The sequence below is a fragment of the Sebastes fasciatus genome, chromosome 11 (assembly GCF_043250625.1).
Source record: "Sebastes fasciatus isolate fSebFas1 chromosome 11, fSebFas1.pri, whole genome shotgun sequence".
In the NCBI taxonomy this organism is placed as follows: Eukaryota; Metazoa; Chordata; class Actinopteri; order Perciformes; family Sebastidae; genus Sebastes; species Sebastes fasciatus.
Window position 1 is genome coordinate 28,103,212 of NC_133805.1, and position 17,669 is coordinate 28,120,880.

Below are 17,669 nucleotides of genomic sequence, written 5' to 3' on the forward strand. Positions count from 1 at the left end.
ATTTTCTTTTCTCGTAAACTTCTGACTTTATTCTGGAAATCTCCGATTTTTTTTCCCTCAATGTGGCCCTAATACTCCGACGTACATTTGCACTTTGGTCCTCACTGCATTAAACTTACAGTATATACTATAAACTTAGACTATAGGCTGTGTTACCTTCATCACAATGCTCAAATGTTTTGCGGCTCCAGACAGATTATTATTTTATTTTTTTGCCTAAAATGTCTCTTTTGATAGTAAAGGTTGCTGACCCCTGGTCTATACTGTAATTTTACTTGTTTGTTATTCTGTAGAAACGACATCTATTGCACGTCTTTCAATCCTGGGAGAGAAATTCCCCCTCTGTTGCTCTTTTCTTCTTGTTAAAAGTTTTTTTTTGGGGGGAGTTTTTCCTTATCTGAAGTGAGGGTCTAAGGAGAATTTGTGATTCGTGATATTGGGCTATATCAATAAAACTTACTTGATGACATTTTACAGTAAATTAATGAGATCATGATGTTAACTTGGTGGAACAAGTTATTTCTAGGTGCAAGATCCACATGTTCTTACAAATTATTGCATTTTAATGGATACAATTTCGTGTGGGAACAAATCATGTTAGAACTAGGGCTGTCAATCGATTAAACATTTAATCACGATTAATCGCACATTTTTTATCTGTTCAAAATGTACCTTAAAGGCAGATTTGTCAAGTATTTAATACTCTTATCAACATGGGAGTGGGCAAATATGCTACTTTATGCAAATGTATGTATATATTTATTATTGGAAATCAATCAACAACACAAAACAATGACAACTAGAATTGCACTTAGAGAGCGCAGACCTCCGCCAACGCCTGACTTTAAAAACAGATCACAGCTCACAGCTGGCAGTTACGTGAGGTGGTCGGCTTATTATTAACACGATGTGTTTCCGTGTAACGTATTGCCGGATGCCTCTCTCATTCAGCAGCCTTGTTATGTCTGTATAACGTTACACTACGTTGTCTGTCATCCGATCCATCTACAGCTTTTTTCATTCTCACCGCGGACGGCCAGCAGCTTCTCCATACACATCCACACACGTATCTCTCTGCTGTCAGAAGGAGGCAGGGTCACGCGTCATCAGTTACACTGCGCATGTGTTACACCCTGTGGTTTTAATGCTCGGGTTGATCGGAATCCTTCAAAATATTCCTGAATCCAGATCATGATGCGGATCGCCACCAAAATCGAATGGATTGTTCATTGTGCCACACCCCACCCTTTCAAAACATTTCATTCAAATCCATCGCAGTCTTTGGAGTAATTCTGCTAACGGACAAACAAACCAACAAACCTTCGATCTTGGCAGAGGTAAATATTGTCCAGAAACCCTCACAGGTACTGCATTTAGCAAAAAAATATGCTCAGATCATAACATGGCAAACTGCAGCCCAACAGGCAACAACAGCTGTCAGTGTGTCAGTGTGCTGACTTGACTATGACTTGCCCCAAACTACATGTGATTATCATAAAGTGGGCATGTCTGTAAAGGGGAGACTCGTGGGTACCCATAGAACCCATTTTCATTCACATATCTTGAGGTCAGAGGTAAAAAATGACCATGCCAGTTTTTTTTCGACAAAATTTAGCGCAAGTTTGGAGCGTTATTTAGCCTCCTTCTCGACAAGCTAGTATGACATGGTTGGTACCAATGGATTCCTTAGGTTTTCTAGTTTCATATGATACCAGTATCTTCACTCTAGCTTTATAAAGGAGTCTGCTACAAACAAAATGTGCAGGTTGTCTTAATGCATTAAAGAAATTAGTTAAAACGAATTTGCGTTAATATCACGTTAACTTTGACAGCCCTAGTTAGAACAAGTTCAATGTTCCAAACAATACTACTTTTTGATATTTTCTTGTGAAAAAAAGACCAATGTGTTGAGAAAACAAGTTATTATCGTGTGGAAAACAAGAACTGAATTTGTGGAAATAAGATATTACTTTGGGGAAACTGAAAAAAAAGAGTCCTCCTGCAAATACCCAAAAATATATGTCCAGTTTCAACGCCGTCTCTGCTGTGATAACTCCTTCCATTTGATCTGATATTTTTTAGTGCAAAACACATTTTCCGATGCAGTGGTTCTCAAAGTGACGTCTGGGGACCAGCAGCTTGTAAGAATGGCGAGGGGTGTTTTTAAACGACCTTCTGGGTTTTTCCAAACATCGCCAGTTAATCATCTTTTAGAGTAACCGATGGTTACCTGAATGTATACAGTATTGCTGATACATGAGGCACAAACTGGGGCTCATGAAAAGGATCCATTATCCCTGTGTTGCTCTTTCATGTAAATATGTATCTTTTCTTTCAGTCATGCTGATAAAAATGAGGGGAAAAAACGGTTGCATTCAGGCTACTGTGCTTGTAGGATGTCAGTTGTGTTTCCTATCTGAGAATATTTATGTTATCTGCTCTGGTGGGGAGACAGTTTAGAGAGAGATAAACTCCGGTCTGCAGACATATGTGTTTTCATCTAGTGCTGAATTCACCTGAATGCAAAAACTGTTGCGAAAAAGTGAACAAAACTGATGTCTGGGAAACTTTTCAGGGATCTTGATAGAAACTGTACTGCTCTTTGAGATTATTTATGGTTTAAGGGGTTGGAATAAGGAAACTTTACTGCATTCAATCATGAAATAGCAACGAGTTAGCCAAATTAGTTTTATTTATTTTTACAACTGCATTTCAGTAATAATCTTAAAAACAGTCAATATGAAATTCCAGCAAACAGATGTGATTGTGCTTCTATTTTCTATATGTGGTTATCCTGTTCAAGGTCATAGGAGGACTAGAGGCCCTCTCAGGGGTCAAGTTGCTGTCAGTCACACGGTTGGAAAAACACATTCACACTGCTGACAATTCAGAGTAACCAATCCACCCTTTCTACATGTCTTTGGACTGTGGGAGGAAACCGGAGCACCAAGAGGAAACAGGAGCCGACATAATGAGAACATGTAAACACCACACAGGAAGACTCCGGCTGACAGGATCAGATGTGTTTTTGCAGGACTAAGGCTGCATTCACACACCCGATAAGGCGTTTATTTTTCACATTCATTTGAATGTGGATAGTGCGTTTAGGCTGCGGCGGTGGGGACAGCTAGCCTGACCCGCCAGATGGTTTGTTACACATCTTTGGCCGTCATTGGAAACTGTTTGGATAAAGGGCAAGCACTTTCAAATGCATAATAATGTTGCTGTGAATGCTAATATTTTACACTCTCCTAATTTTGTATACTGCTGTATCAGGTGTATGAGAATACTTTATCAACTACATGTTGAGGTGGTTGGTAGGGCTTGGCTCATTTTTGTTCGTTTTTTTGTTGTTTTAACAAAAAATGAAGAAATGGCCAATCTAAGAGTAAGATTTAAGCTTTTTAAATGTGCCCTCTTCTTTGAATAAAAATATAATTGTTGATTACTAGTGACATTGGTCTCTTAGCCATGCACAGTAGGTCCTTTACAGCACTGTGAATCAAAACACAGAGGTAATAGTGAATATTAAAGCGTTGAACAAAAAACAACTTATAGGGTCATTACAAGTTAAGATGCTTCTAGAAATCCAGTGTTTATTCATTTCTCTTATATATTTATTGTATTTCAACTTTAAAAACGTTTTTATAAAAGTATATTAACCCTCTAGAAAAGTTTTGTTTTTTTTAAATTCTGAGTTGCCATTGTCAAAAAGCTTGGGACAGAATCACTCCTATACAAATGCTGTTTAAATAATTTGCTTATAGTAATCGACCAACATAAATCGAATTTTAGTTTTGATTTTGACTTTACTTTGCCTCCAGGACTGTCTGCTTTCCGGCTGATTACCTGAGACTGGTGTCGCGTGCACATTGATATCATGACGGGAAAAAAAGAAAATTCTCTGACTGAAAAAAGAATGCGCACGTCACGCATGTCAACAAAGCACAGAAATGCTTGGATTACAACACACACGGAGGGAGAGCGACTTCATTCTCTGCTCAGGTAGACATTACTCCTTTAAACTCCAGCGTCAGTAGCTCAGTCCATAGGGACTTGGCTTGGGAATCAGAGGGTCGCCGGTTCCCCGCACAGAGTGAGTAAGGGCAGTAGCTGGAGAGGTGCCTCCTGGGCACTGCCGAGATGCCCTTGAGTAAGACAGAGAACCCAAAAACTGCTATACTATATGACTACTATATGACATTATAAAGTCGCTGCCCACTGCTCCTACTGCAGAGACTAAATGTCACTGTGTGCTATGCTGTATACAATACAATGTGTGACAAAAAAAACTGATTTACATTTGCATTTTATATAGCAAATTGTTGTTTGCTGCTATATTAATGCTCTGAATAAATTATAAATACATTTCTGGCCATCTGAAGCTTAAAGTTGGTGTAATTTGCTACAAGTGGCTAAAATTCAAATTGAAACAAACAATATTAAATCCAAATGGAGTCAACTTACTGAAGACGGCGGGACTTTCTAAGCTCTCTTGTGAATTCAGGGACTTCCGTTTCATGTCGTCCTCTGGTCTCGCTGCCTGACGCTCTTCACTGTCAACTATATGAAATAAAAGAGAAACGGTTACAGTGGTAGACCCTGATCTGTTGGCAGTCCGTGGTCCAACAATTCCACCTGTATGAATGCAGAGATGAGGTATGTGAAAGGATGTTTCAGTACCTTCACCTCGCTGAAAGTGTCTTGACAAAATAGCATTTATCACAGAAAGAGGTTGAATAGATGGTATAAGTGTGAGGGCTTTGGTTTAGGACCCAGAAGCAGACAAAGACACAGCTGGATGGTGGTTGAAAGTCAGGTGGATTTATTATAATTAAAGGTGGTGAGGGCGCTGGAGAAGGCAGGGGACAGGCAGGCTGTTGAGCAGGGTGGAGCAGCTGGAGGAATGAGCTGCGGCGGCGTGAGGATGGCTCGATGGGAGGCTGGCACTGGAATCCAGAAGACAGGAGAACACAAGGTTAGATATCAGAAGCACTAGGAAACATAAGAATAACTCTGGTAAGTAGAATACAGAGCGGCCGAGAAAATACCAACTGGTAGGCAGAACAATCTGGCGAGGACTGGCAGGAAAGCTGGTGTTCTTGTACTGTAGGTTGATTAGGTGATTGTTGACAGGTGCAGAGTGCAGAGTGGAGAGTGAGACCAGGTGCCTGATGAGGAAGCCGCGCCCCTGCCACACCCACAGGCAGGGGAGGGGGAGACCCAGGGGAAGCAGAACACTGAAAAACTCCTGGAGTCAAGGCCAGAGACGTGACAATAAGCTCATTTAAAGAACAAGGACACGGACACAAGATCTGGCCCCACAGCCAACCAAACAACATATTTCAATATAACCTTTTTTGATACTAGGCTGTATTTTAGAAATATTTTGGATTATGATACAGATTTTCTGTATATTTTTACAGAAACTGTTAGAAAAGAAAAGAAAAAGTGATACAAACCTGGCAAACCTCCTGTCCGTCTTCTCAGGTATGTTATTCAGACGCTGCCTTTGTGTTTTGCCTGTCTGTACGGAGGCTGTAATTGAGTTCAGCTGCAGTCTGCCTGCCTGCCAGATGACAGGACACCTTTAGTAAATAGACATTTTCCAAGATGTCAGTCTTGTTTGCAAATGAAAGAAACCAATCTGAGTTTTTCCTTTTTTTCTAACACAGAATATATTTGATATACACCATCTGTAATTACTGGAACACAAACAAGCATGAATCCACCGAGGTACAAACATTTGCCGGTGGAAAGAGGAACATACACTCAAACACTCAGAGCAGGTAACCACAGGCTGCTGCTGGTACACCTCACTTCTTTTGATTAGCTGTCGGCACATTGATTAAACTTCTCAGTTATTTTCTCTCGAATCTTGCCAGGTGTGAAGCAGGTCCTCTAACCAAATCAATAGCTCTATCTGGGTTATCACCAAATCTCCCTCTCTCCCTCTCCTCTTTTAAAGCTTTTCAAACAGAGCATGAAAAAAGTAATCCTCAAACTCTGAGAGTGCCACATCACGGATTAAATTCTCAGGAGTGCGCTCAAAAAGAGAAAGTCAAGGTCATCTGCAGACTGTGCATCTGAAATTACCTCTGGATGATTAAGAGACTGGGGAATAATACACCGTCACCTTTTTGGATGTGATAAGGAGCTATCAGGCTCAGGAAAGCTGGGGAACGTAACACAACGCCTTCAAGATAAAGAAAACTTTACCCTCCACCTAGCAGCACATGTGCACATTGAGAGGTTTACCTCCAGCTAGGGCTGTCAATTGATTCAAATATTTAATCGCGAGAAATCGCATGATTGTCCATAATTAATCGTGACAAATTGATCACACATTTGTTATCGGTTCAAAATGTGCCGTACCTCTTACTACAATGACACATATTGTCCAGAAACCCTCACAGGTACTGCATTTAGCATAAAAAATATGTTAAAATCATAACATTTTCATTCACATATCTTGAGGTCAGAGGTCCTCACCAAAATTTTGCGTAGGTTTGGAACATTATTTAGACTGCTTCTCGACAAGCTAGTATGACATGGTTGGTGCCAATGGAGTCATCAGGTTTTTCTAGTTTCATATGATGCCAGTATCTTCACTCTACCTTTAAAACTGCATATATTATATTCATACAAGATACTAATTCTATACAATATATACTATAGTAATTTTCTTAGTATAAAACGTTTGGTAATTTAGTATACTAAGAGGAAATGATACAATACATGCGCTGATGCATGTCAATCTGCCACTTTGTGTGAGTGTCACTAAACATCACAAATTTTCAAATAAAAATGTTTTTCCAAGATTTTAAAGGATTTTTGTTTTTTGTTTTCTGGGGTGTTCACATGCACAAAGCTGTTTTACCATTATGCACAATATGTTTTCCTGTTTTCGCATGTTTCTTTTTTGAGCAGCTTCTTAAATTCCTTTGTGCATAACTTTATTAACTCCATTAACAGCACACTCAAGGCATTCACGACACTTATTTGGATTTAGTGTGTGGTATGGATTTGGGACACAGCGTAAGAGTCTACAGCCACACTAATGGTTCAGTGTTTTGAGCAAAATGCTGATGTGCAGATGTTAAGCAGGTATAATGTTTACTATGTTCACCATCTTAGTTCAGCGTGTTAGCATGCTAACATTTGTTAATTAGCACTAAATGCAAAGTACAGCTGAGACTGATGGGAGTATCATTTGTTTAGCAGGTAATAAAAGGAAAATATGATTCAAATTTTGACCTGATGATGGTGCATGAGGAACAGCCAGACAATGACAGTTTTAACAATATATCCTCAGGGGTACACAAATGTGTGAACCAAAATTCATGGCAATCCATCCAACAGTTGTTGAGACATATCAGTTGGGACTAAAGTGGGAGAACAACCGACTGACTGACTGACTGACTGACTGACTGACTGACTGACTGACCAACACTGCCATCCCCACAGCCACATCACTAGCATGGCTAAAAAGGACTTATTGCACACGATTAAAACAGAAACTTTGCACAGGTAACTTCTTGCTTGGCAGTGTAATTCTGCTTTGTCCATATTTTTGAAGATTCAGACAAATATAGACATGAGTTAATAAACATCACTGATTAGACTCTAGATTAGATCTGATAAAAACTACCTGCAGGGACCAGAAACTTAATTTACCCTTATGAGATGAAAAAGTGTGAAAACAAAAGTAGTTAAAGATTAAAAGTTCAAACCATAATTCTGTTAAAAAATGCAATGTGTTTATTTTAAAGTTTATGTGTGAAAGTGCTGGAAGACAGAGACAGGTGGACCGTAGAGTTATTAGTCATAACTTGAAGAAAACAAAGTGCCACCAGGTTCACCTCATTACGGGTTTTTCTCTCTCATCAGTAAAAAAAATAAATGTAAAAATGTGCACAGCGGAGACGTTTCAGTACTTTTTCTCTCTGAGCTTTTGTCTATAAATACTGGACACCACGCTGTGAAGCAGGGCTCTGATTTCAGTTTCAGAGTACCTGGGTCCATTTGCCTGATGAGAATGGTCATCGTTGGTCTGGTTCCCAGGCTTTAGTCCAGTGAGCCCAGTAAGAGGATGCCTGAGTGATGATGCCTGAAACCCTCCTCCTGTGCTGATAGACGCACGCACAAAGACACCGGTGGAGGTTCCCAGCTGATGGAAACAAGTTGCTCTTCACAGTCTGTCAGCGTGGATGAGACTGGTCTGGAGTTGAAGACAAAGAGATGGAAAGAGAGGGAGGTAACAGGAAATCTGTAGATTGGAGTTTTAGTCAAACTTTTACTCAAAGAAATAATCACGTTAGTGGATGTAAACCTTAATGCCAAATAACCAACGTCTTTCAGAGAGGATGAGAGCTGAGAATAAAGAATAATGATGTTCATTGCTGTTTATATACACACAATAATCCTATAATAAACATTACAAGCTTTGTTTAAATCAGTTGAAAGGGGGGGCAACCTCCAGGTGTGGTCTGAAAAGTGAAGCCAATGCGAAGTGCTTGCATTGCATGCATTCTTTCTAACAGCCAGTAGGGGGCGACTCCTCTGGTTGCAAAAACAAGTCTGATTGTATAGAAGTCTATGAGAAAATGACCCTACTTCTCACTTGATTTATTACCTCAGTAAACATTGTAAACATGAGTTTATAGTTTCAATCACTAGTTTCAAGTCTTCATCAATACAGCATGATGTTCATTTAGTAAATTATGGTCCCATTTAGAGTCAAATAGACCATAAAGCAGGGGATGCTTTAGGGCGTGGCTACCTTGTGATCGACGGGTCGCTACCACGGCGTTGTCCAGTCTGGGTGTTTGTGTTTTCGTCTCACAACTTTAACCCTTTGAAAGTGTGTTTTCAGTTCATGAACGTTAATTTTAACATTTTGGTCGCCTATAAATGTCTTATTCGGCGTTCGATTGTACTTCGTGTCACTTTAACTTCCAAAAAACCAAGATGTTGACAGAAACGGTCCAAATGCCAAACTCAAGGCTTCAAAACGGCAGTCCACAAACATCCACTATTTGTAATCGCCCGTAGGTGTGAATGTGAGCGGTGAATGGCTGGCTGTCTATCTATATGTCAGCCCTGTGATTGACTGGATTACAGGTATCCTGTGGAGTTTGACCTCTAGTAGTGCTATGGAGCATACTCTAAGACAAATCAGCATCCACTACAGCACAGTACAGAAATAAAAAACAAAAAAGATTACTTTGTGAGAACAGAAGAGAACTACAACTCACATGGAAATTTACCAGCAGAGCAGTGCTATGTGTAACTTTGTTTTGTCCATAAAACTCACCAACGCTCTCTTTTAGAGTCACTTTTTCCATTTTCTTCAGCTGTAATCTATGCTGTCTAAAAACGTGTACACCATTCAGTCCTCTTTGTCCTTCTGCTATTACAGACAGGTGAACTAACTGCAGACTCTTGAAAAAAAGAAATGAAATGGAAAAAAGGTAATTTGCAAATGATTTGACTTTGACAGTTTTATTTTCCACTCTCGTGTAACTAACATCTTGATTAGCTTTTAATGAACTATTCAAAATTTAGTAGTAATCTAATAGTCGCTTTCTAGAACAGGTATAGTGTCACTGTGACTTGAATAAAGTGTAACTCGAGCAGCACTTGCACTCACCAGTGGAGCATTTCAGACTACAACTCTGTACAGAGGATGTACTCGCACATCAGATTGCCTCCAGCTACAGGAACAGCGGATAAGCTGCTGTCCCATGTTCTTTCTCTGCTTCCAAGAAGGCTTACCAGGATGAATCATCTTGACTCAATATGACAGATTTGTCTCTCTTGCCACTGAAAAGAAGTCTAAATTGAAATATAATTACCACCACGTGTCCTTTTGCACGCCGTGTCATTTTGATAATGTGTGTAATAGTTCATCCTAAAACACAAGCTTAATTTATATTCATACTGTTACGTTTATTTTGCCCTCGAGTAGCTTTAAGGTCATTTTATTGTGTCTTTTTGACAGTATCTCTAGAAAACAAACCCTCTAATAAATGTCACCATCACCATGCAGTTTGTCTGTGCAGCATTTGTGCTTTACTGCTTCCTGCTGATTAGATGTGTTGATGGGAAAGAAAGGAGCGTCAGCTCTCATTATATGATGATTTAAGGACTACGCTTTTTAGTAAAATGTCCGTCATGATCTCATGAGCTCAGAAGTTCTTTGTTTGCAATGTAATTTAAGAAGTTATGTTCAGGTCTGAAAAATGTTTCACCACAGCAATGGTATTTTATTTAATTGTATTATTGACATCATTAATATATTGTTTGGTGTCTTATAGGCCCGTGTGGGCTGACACAATAAATAACATATCTAACTAATTAACTAACTATTGTATTAATGCAGTGGTGGAATGTACATTTACTGAAGTACTATACTTAAGTACAATTTTGAGGTACTTTTATTTCACTTGAGTATTTCCATTTTCTGTTACTTTCTACTTCTACTCCACAACAGTTTAGAGGGAAATATTGCACTTTTTACTTCACTACATTTATGTAGTTAATGGTTCCTATTCAAGATTTTACATGTAAAACAGATTACTTTAAAAATATTATGTTTTCTTATAAATTAAACTACATAGCATTATATTAGGTACTTAAAATAAGCTCTACCTTAATAACATTGAAATGTGGCTTACATAAATGCATAAATAACACAGAATACATACACTCTGAGTGGGGGCATTTTGCATAATGAGTACTTTTACTTTTAATACTGTAAGTAGATCATTTTGATGCTAATACTTCTGTACTTTTACTTGAATACGATTTTTTTAATGCAGGACTTCCACCACTGTGTTAATGTTTTGTGAATAATACCTATTGGGTATTTCCTCATTCATATAGCAGTCACAGTACCTTAGATTACAAACAAAAATATTAAAAAAAGATTTGTTTAGGTACACCTAAATGCAGATGTGATATCATGTGATCATCTATTAAAGGAACAGTCTGTAACATTTCGGGGAATCTATTAGCAGAAATGTAATATAATATTCATATGTTTTCACTAGTGTATAATCAGAATCGCTGCGTTTTCGTTAGCCGTCAGCCGCCATCTGACTTCCGTTGCTGTTTAAGTAGTGTTATTATGGTAAGGATGGCCTCTGAGCGAGGCGAATGTCGTCACCACGGTTTTGCACTCTGCAATCTGCAACCACACCACTAGATGTTGCCAAATCCTACACACTGTACCTTCAAGCCAACATGGACAAGAAGTCCTTTAAGTGCAACAACAATGCCACGACAACTGAGCAACAACTCCATCTGCCACTGAAGATCATGTGATGTGACCCAAAGCTCCAGAACAGCTACTAAAAGCCCTTTGAGGTCGACTGTTTTGTCAGCTTCTGTTGTCAAGGTCAACAATAAACCTTTCTTCAAATTTCAGCATGAAATCCACCTGTATCAATAACTGTTAAAAATAGATATTATATACAGTATTTTCAGTAAAACACAAAACTTCAAATTCTGTGTTGCCCTTGAGCAAGTCAGTTAACCCCCCCCCCCCCACAGTGTAAGAGGAGCTGTTCAGGGCTCAAACAGCAGGCTGGTTGTTGTTTGACAGAGCTCAGTTGAGTTCTCCTGGAAAAACAATGGTTGATAATTAATTAATAAAATATAATACTGTGCCGTGAACACTTACAGTGGATTTTATAAATACTGTACATACTACAAGAGTATATATTCTTTTTCAAGCTCTTGACAGCCCAGCAGTGACAGAAAAAAGTAAGTTTTCCAGCAGCGGTAAAACAATGCTTTCTCTCTTGATTTCTAATTTATGATGTAAAAAAAATTGATCATCATCATAGGGTTGTCAAGAGAGAATTCTTTAGGATCAAAATGTTCAGATTCCTTCATTAATCTTTAGGTGTAAATTATTGTTGGCTGTTTATTTGAAAGCATCTATAATAATATAATCCATAATTTTATAATAACAATGTCAAGACAATGTGAAAGGGGTCGCTCCTAGAGATGTGAATCTGTAGCTCCCCTCTGGTTTACAGATTTCAGCTCATTGTTTAGCTGTCCGACTCGCACCTTTATGGTTTAGGTTCACTCTCACCGCTCCCATCATAGCGTAGTTTTTTGTTCTCAGCAGGCAGCTTATTCAGTTTTCACTGAACGACTACCGGACGCCAGTGAAACTACAAAGGGCCGTAAAAAAGTAAAACAAAATTATTTCTATTCTATTGTCATATTTCTCTAACGAAATGGCCTGTGTTGAACAATAAAAATATTATAAATATGCATAGTATTATAACTATTTACTGTACTGTGTCTGTTAGTACTAGCACTACTAGCTATTTGCCGATAGCCGGTTGTTTGGGAACAGAGACGTTAATACATCCACCACGGTCCAGGCTTACAGCATACAGCCCATGGGTGTATTATAAGATAATAAAAGTGATAAATTACAGCCAATATATCCATTATTACAGCGGCATACAGCTAGCAGGAAGCTGGTTGAACCGGATATGTCATATGAGCATACAGGGCGGTGCAGTCCTGTGGGTCTGAAGCACGTTCATTATGCCGAGGAAAATAACTCTGGATTCTTCTGTTAGTTAATTTTTACAACTTTAAGGACATAATGATTTAAATGAGGGCTATTTAAGAGTTTGTACTGGGAAGTTGATTTACCTTAAAAAAAAATTATCTTCTGATTTACAGACGTCTCTTTATACATTCATGGCTATGGACTTATTGTCATTTTCAGTCCAAAATGGCGGCAGCGCTACCGCAGCGCCATCTAGCGGCCGTTGTCAAAAAAGCACCAGAGTTTCGTGTCTTTGCTTCTATACTCTTTGTCGTTCTTCTCATTTGACTTTCTGCAAGAAAGCGAGTAAATGTATTTCCCAAAATGTTGAACTATTCCTTGAAAGTAAGCTGTGAAGTAAACTGCAATATAATCTTCATCTTTGACATGAACTGGTATATCTGACAGCGTTTTCTCTAACAGACAGAAGGCCCATGAGGCCTCAGCAGAGCTCAGTGATCAGTTTGTTTTGAGCGCAGTATAGGGGTATTGTTTTTCGTCAGCTAGACTGCTGCTGAGAGTTGGTTTTGTAGAGTTGTTTTGGTTTTGAGATTTTAGACATCACCTTACATTCTTCCACTTTTTACCAAAGCACTGTCTATATTTACACCTGAACGTGTGACAGGTGTGTCAGAGGACGGCAGAGCTCTGACCAAAGCAGCCACACCAGCAGAGCAGTTGTTGCTCTGTCAACAGAAACTGTAGTAACTTGATGGGTGGAAAAACTCCACAGTGACATGAGGTAAATTATGAATTCTGGGGAAACTTTCTCCAAACTAAAGTCTTCAGTCCATGCCAGAGTAGGGAGCTATAAATTCACACATTGCCAGAGCTGGTGAGGGCAAATTGGTACATGCCAGTCCCTGATAATAACCACAGACTGGGTGAAAGGTTTAACACAAATCTCTTGTGGAGACGTTTTAAAAGCATTTCCATTTTCCACCAAACTTGTGAGTCATCTCTACATTCACTCACAACACTGCAGCGGTTTAATTAAACATTTATTAAATGATTGTCTGCTGTGCCTGTGGTTCAGCAGCATTTGGCTGCAGCCCCTGTGGCCTGGACTAATCCTCAGCATTTTGTGCTGAGAGATAACAAGAGGGTGACAAGACTGAGAAGAGGAGAGGGAGGGAAAAAGGGGTTGTGGCTTTCCTTGCAGACAAACAAGACTGAGAGGTGAATGCTGTGATCCATCCATCTATCTTTCTGCTTCTGTTTCTCTGTCTGTAGTTCCCCTCACTCTCTGCTTCTCTCTCTCATTCACACTTTTCTTTTTTCCTCTCTCCCACCTTCTGTCTTTCTCTTCATCTCTCTCTTCCTCACTAATGAGAGCCGGTGGGGTTTCTCAGTAGCCTAACAACCAGCATGTTTGTCTCTGCCCAGTCACCGGGGGGCCACAGATTATTGCTCCCCCATTGCCTAAATAAATACACAAATAAATACAAAACTCACAGGGCTGCCAGTATATATTTTTATATTTTTTGCAGTTCCAAGCTGCACTGAGAATATCACATGATGAAACATGCATGTAGCAGGAACAGAAGCGGGGCCAGAGGGGTGGCATAGGCCCCCTCCCTGGTATCTGACTGGCCCCTGTTGCCGCCCCCCCAACCAGAGTCAGAAGATGGTAGGTAGCTGGCTTGTTAATATCATGGATGGATTACTGAACAGGCCTACCGGGTACAGCAGGACCAGGGGCCCCTGGACCAGAGCCTCTGTATGAAATTAACATTTTTTGTTCGAAAGTAAATCAAATGACTACAGAGAGACAAAAACACCCCAAAGAGATGCAAAATTACGACAGAGCGATGCAAAATGACCATAAAGAGACACAAAACGACCACAAAGATACAGGTCCAGGGACTCTGTATGAAGTGACTTAATATTTCTTGTGGGAAAGTCAATCAAACAACTGAAGAGAAACACAAAACAACCACAAAGGGGAGCATCTTTGTAGCCGTGCGGTTACAGTGTGTGCCACATTGCCGCAATGTCCCAGGTACGATTCCAGCCTTGGGACCTTTGTTGCATGTCATACCCCTCTGTCTCTCATCATTTACAGTCTCTGTCTCTACACTGTCAAATAAAAGGCAAAAGTGCATATACAATGACTACAAAAGAGATGTGAAATGACCACAAAGAGGTGCAAAACAACCACAGAAAGACATAGAAACAACCACAACATGACGCAACATAACTACAAAGATGCAAAACAATCACAGAGACACAAAATGTCTACAACGAGATGCAAAACCACTACAAAGAGATGCAAAACAACCACAGAGATGCAAAACGACCACAGAGATGCAAAACAACCACAAAGAGATGCAAAACGACCATAAAAAGATATAACACAACAACAATGTAACGCAACATAACTACAAAGATGCAAAACAACCACAGGATACAAATTGTCTACAACGAGATGCAATACCACCGCAAAGAGATGCAAAACAACCACAGAGACGCAAAACGACCACAAAAACATGCTGAATGATGAGCATTCCAATACACGGATAATTTCACGGCGACATGGCAATCTGGAATGAAGCTAAGTGGAGAGCGAGAGTGGTGTGAAAATGGTTGGCAAACGGTGCTTTGTTTCATGTAGGTATCATAACAACAGCTTGTATATTATCCGTAGTCGTTGGTCTTCCCGTTTTCCTTCTTGAATGACTAATACGGACTACCGCCGCCTGCTGGTGTGGAGAGTTATTTCCTCTCACGCAGGCGCAGAACGTACGTGCCAACTAGCCGTCAGCTGTAGTCCTTGCAGTGTGTTCGGGTGCAACTTGTCGGCCAAAACAAAGGCGACGTGGGGGGGTGTAACAGGCGGCCTTCGTCGCCACTAGTTCTTTAATGTCGGGTTGGTGTGTCCCCAGCTTAAGGCAATATCAGGCTTGACTAAAACATTGCTTTCTTAAAGCTGAAGTCAACGAGATTGGAGCAAATATGATTAAAAAAAGTTGGTTTTATAAAACTGTCGCTATATCGTGACAGTAGTATATGAAACAGGTAACCTGAAAAAAATCATGTGCCTCTTTGTCCTCCGGTGTTCCTAACGGCATCTGCAAGATTTCACAGACCGAAGGAAAACAACCAATCAGAGCTGATCTGATGTCTATGAGAGCCGTCTGTCAATCACTCGCGAACTCCAACCAAACGGTCAAACTAGGCATCGCTGATCAAATATGAATCAATATTATGTTACTGAAATGCCTATTTCTCACCTCAAATGTTTTCAGAATCATCTTGTAGTGCACGGTTTAGCTGTAAAATGAGAAAGTTTGTGACGCCGCTGCCATTGTGAAGGAACACCAAGTTCTGGTCACATGACCGGAGCACTGCCAATAGGAATGCTCTCTCTGAAATGACCTGTGATTGGCCAAAGTCTCCCGTCAAGGGCTAGATTTTCTAAAGTCTGAAAACAGAGCCATGAGGAGGTGCAGAAGTCTAGTTATCTCTCAGAACACTTGAATTACAATATGCTGAAAGGTTATGCCAAATGATGCCAAAAATATACTGCCATCTGCCACTTTAACTAAAACAAAATGTAACAAATAAATACATAGATATAAATTCACTGAATTGTTATTTATTATTCAAATAATAAATCGCACACCAGCAACTTTCCAAAAATCTTCAAAATGAACAGGAATTTCAATTCAAGTGTAAAGCTTTTTAATGCAGCAAAAACGTGGTCAAAACTTAAACAGGAATTAAAATTCCCGTATATAATAGATAGTATATAAAAATTGAATTGAATTGAATAAATCGGCGCCATTGTCAACGATCCCCGATCCAGCTTGATATCCTTTATCAGTGCATCCCTTAAAACAACCACAAAAGTCCGGCCGCTGGACTAGAGCCTCTGTATGAGCTGATTGTTAACATTTCTTGTTGGGAAGTCAGTCAAACAACTATGAAGATAAGAAATGCAAAACAACTACAAAAAGACTCATCCTTACTACCTCCCACCCCCATTCAAAGGTTTATAAAACCACCCCTGAGCAGGGATCCAGGAGTACATCAGAATATTAAAACAAACCTCGTCTTTCACTATCATGAAGAAGCAATTAGTGCATGGAGATAATAATGTTCCACGTAGTTACTGTTATCACTTGATCATTAGCGTGGCAATTCATTATTCATTATCTGAAAGCCATTGTTGGAAATTGTTCCAGGTAAGGTGTCATTTTCTTATCAGGCTTTACATTACAGGGGAAGTTCTTATCTTTAATACATGGAAGAAAACATGTAGGAGAGAGCTGCCAGCCTCTAATTTCTCAGGCGTGCATCAATCTTTACTCTCCATTATTACAGTCTGCCACTGCTATGAAACGTAATTTCTCATACAGTATCAGCTGTGGCATTTCTGGGGTGCCAGCGTTATTACTACAGCCTCAACATGGATGTGATGCAGGATGTAAAATACATGAGAAAATGTAAAAGTATTTCAAGTGACCTAAGTAAAGGTATACTGTATATGTTTTACAAGTAACTCAAAGTTATACTTACCATAGAGCTTTACTATTTACATCTCACTGTATTGGTTTTATAAAAGAGACATTGATGTCAGAGGATTAAACCTGCAATTACATTTTTGCTTGCAATCACATCACAAGCAACCCATCATCTGGGCAGTTTCTCACCAGGATCATTGGTGAGGAAATATCACAGTTTGCATCAAAACATAAATGCATTTTGAATGGTAAGGCTGCCATCTAGTGGCATATACTCAAACCAGCCAGAGGCTCATTTAATTGGATTTTGTAGAAAGAATCTCTACATGGAAAGATACTAAAGTATCATGTAAAAAGCATCTGGACATTTTAAATTCAGATGAATATTCAAGCTTTCCACTGCATTCATCTCTCTCACACACACACACACACACACACACACACACACACACACACACACACACACACACACACACACACACACACACACACACACACACACACACACAGGGGTTTTATATGGGAAAATGATGGGTCATCAACAACTTTGGACAGATGCAAAACCAGAAAATTACACAACTTGGCATACTAAGAAGATCACATTTCCAGTGTAACACAGGTGA

The 17,669-nt window shown here is 39.6% G+C and overlaps 1 protein-coding gene across 3 annotated transcripts in view; it reads right to left on the bottom strand.

The window, feature by feature from the left end:
• Positions 1 to 8,388, bottom strand: part of st6galnac3 (ST6 (alpha-N-acetyl-neuraminyl-2,3-beta-galactosyl-1,3)-N-acetylgalactosaminide alpha-2,6-sialyltransferase 3) — a 108,378-nt gene extending 99,990 nt beyond the window's left edge. The window contains exons 1-3 of one of the 3 annotated variants that reach the window (XM_074652025.1): positions 8,016 to 8,388; positions 5,463 to 5,569; positions 4,468 to 4,563 (exon numbers count right to left, since the gene is read on the bottom strand). The gene's annotated coding sequence lies outside the window, so the exon portion shown is untranslated. Of the gene's footprint in view, positions 1 to 4,467; positions 4,564 to 5,462; positions 5,589 to 8,015 lie in introns of all 3 variants that reach the window. The other 2 variants (XM_074652026.1, XM_074652027.1) reach the window with 2 other exon arrangements.
• Between the last annotated feature and the right edge of the window lie 9,281 nt (positions 8,389 to 17,669).